Genomic DNA, 3,361 nt, shown 5'->3' on the forward strand with positions numbered 1-3,361 from the left:
TGGTGGGAGGGGTTTGATGGGTGGGGTCTGATGGGCGGGGTCTGGTGGGTGCGGCCTGGTGGGCGGGGTCTGATGGGCGGGGGTTTGATGGGCGGGGGTTTGATGGGTGGATTTTGCGGTTTTAGGACTGTGCTACTGGTCTGTTAAGCCAGACAAACTCAATCAACAATATATTACGCATGTTTAACTATTTAAAGTAGTTTGAACCCAGGTCTGCAGACCAGTCACCCAGGACCTCCTCCTCTCTGTGGTAGACTACTGATACCCATACGTGATGTTATACACCATTATTACCACACCTAGCTATCATCATCCCCTCCGACTACCTAGTTATCCTCATCCCCTCCGACTACCTAGTTATCATCATCCCCTCCGACTACCTAGCTATCATCATCCCCTCCCACTACCTACCTATCCTCATCCCCTCCCATTACCTACCTATCCTCATCCCCTCCGACTACCTAGCTATCCTCATCCCCTCCGACTACCTACCTATCCTCATCCCCTCCCACTACCTAGCTATCATCATCCCCTCCCACTACCTACCTATCCTCATCCCCTCCCATTACCTAGCTATCCTCATCCCCTCCGACTACCTAGCTATCCTCATCCCCTCCCACTACCTAGCTATCATCATCCCCTCCCACTACATAGCTATCATCATCCCCTCCGACTACCTAGCTATCCTCATCCCCTCCAACTACCTAGCTATCCTCATCCCCTCCCACTACCTAGCTATCCTCATCCCCTCCCACTACCTACCTATCCTCATCCCCTCCCACTACCTAGCTATCCTCATCCCCTCCCACTACCTAGCTATCCTCATCCCCTCCCACTACCTACCTATCCTCATCCCTTCCGACTACCTAGCTATCCTCATTCCCTCCCACTACCTAGCTATCCTCATCCCCTCCCACTACCTAGCTTTCCTCATCCCCTCCCACTACCTAGCTATCCTCATCCCCTCCCATTACCTACCTATCCTCATCCCCTCCGACTACCTACCTATCCTCATCCCTTCCGACTACCTACCTATCCTCATCCCCTCCCACTACCTAGCTATCCTCATCCCCTCCCACTACCTACCTATCCACATCCCCTCTCACTGCCTAGCTATCCTCATCCCCTCTCACTGCCTAGCTATCCTCATCCCCTCCCACTACCTAGCTATCCTCATCCCCTCCCACTACCTAGCTACCTTAGATACCTATCCTCATCCACTCCCACTACCTAGCTACCTTAGATACCTATCCTCATCCCCTCCCACTACCTAGCTACCTTATATACCCATCCTCATCCCCTCCCACTGCCTAGCTACCTTAGATACCTATCCTCATCCCCTCCTACTACCTAGCTACCTTAGATACCTATCCTCATCCCCTCCTACTACCTAGCTACCTTAGATACCTATCCTCATCCCCTCCCACTACCTAGCTATCCTCATCCCCTTCCACTACTTAGCTACCTTAGATACCTACCCTCAGTCCCTCCCACTACCTAGATACCTATCCTCAGCCCCTCCCACTACCTAGCTACCTTAGATACCTACCCTCATCCCCTCCCACTACCTAGCTATCCTCATCCCCTCCCACCTCCTAGCTACCTATCCTCATCCCCTCCCACTACCTACCTACCCTAGACCAATCTACATGGTCAGCTGCTCCTACAGACACACACACACACACTCATCTCATTTTCTTACGCTCTTAGATAGAGGGTTCCTAAAGGGTTATCCGGCTATGTGAACCATTTCCGGTTCCAGGTAAAACTGTTTTTGGTTACATGTAGTACCATTTCTACATGAAACCCAAGACGGCTCTGCTCGGAACCAAAAGGCATCTACCTAGAACCAACAAGGGTTCTTTAAAGGGTTCTCCTATGGGGACAGCCGAGGAACCCTTGTTAGGTTCTTAGATAAGAGAGTAGGAATCCATTGGTTGTTTTTGTTTTGGTGTGTTTTGTCATTGTTCTCCTGTGTAATTCTTTCACTCGGTCATCCTACAACGCAACTAGCCTTCTTTCAGATATCTCTGAAGTCTTTAGTCTGCGGAGGGATTCTGGTGGCTGTTGTCAGTACAGTCACCAATGCTTCACAATGGCTCAGTCACCGTAACCCTGACAGCCCGACAGCCTCAAATGCCTCAAGTCAGATCATAGGCCGAGAGGATTCAACTTAAAGCTGCAATGTGACCCGACCAAATTCACATAGAAATGTGAGTTATAGATCTGTCATTCTCATCGAAAGCAAGTCTAAGAAGCAGTAAATCTGTTCTACGTGCGCTATTTTCTGTGCTTCTCCTTCTTAAGTTTAGTTTGTTTGCGTCTCTTACTTTGAGTTTTGTACATCAACTGAAAATACAATATTTTTTGTTTAAATGCAAAATATATTCCACAGCGGTTTAGTTGCCACGTAAACTGAAATTAAATTAACTGTTAGAATTTTAGTAACCAGGAAATGGTGGAACAATTTATACATCTTCCTCACTTCTAATGTAGCAACACTATGTCACCAAACCAGCAACACTATATCACCATACAAGCCCAGAAACACTATACCACCATACCAGCAACACTATACCACCATTCCAGAAACACTATGTCACCATACCAGCAACACTATGTCACCATACTAGCAACACTATATCACCATACCAGCCCAGAAACACTATACCACCATACCAGCAACACTATGTCACCATACTAGCAACACTATATCACCATACCATCCCAGAAACAATATACCACCATATCAGCAACACTATGTCACCATACCAGCAACACTATGTCACCAAACCAGCCCAGAAACACTATACCACCATACCAGCAACACTATGTCACCATACCAGCCCAGCAACACTATACCACTATACCAGCAACACTATGTCACCATACCAGCAACACTATATCACCATACCAGCCCAGCAACACTATATCACCATACCAGCAACACTATATCACCATACCAGCAACACTATATCACCATACCAGCCCAGCAACACTATATCACCATACCAGCAACACTATATCACCATACCACCAGCAACACTATATCACCATACCAGCAACACTATGTCACCATACCAGCAGTAACACTATATCACCATACCAGCAACACTATGTCACCATACCAGCAACACTATACCACCATACCAGCAACACTATGTCACCATACCAGCAAACACTATACCACCATACCAGCAACACTATACCACCATACCAGCAACACTATACCACCATACCAGCAACACTATACCACCATCCAGTTGAAACTGTAATCACCCCACTATTCACCATCACCATACTATATCAGCCCAGCAACACTATGTCACCATACCAGCCCAGCAACACTATATCACCATAC

The sequence above is a fragment of the Oncorhynchus nerka genome, linkage group LG8, assembly GCF_034236695.1.
Source record: "Oncorhynchus nerka isolate Pitt River linkage group LG8, Oner_Uvic_2.0, whole genome shotgun sequence".
In the NCBI taxonomy this organism is placed as follows: Eukaryota; Metazoa; Chordata; class Actinopteri; order Salmoniformes; family Salmonidae; genus Oncorhynchus; species Oncorhynchus nerka.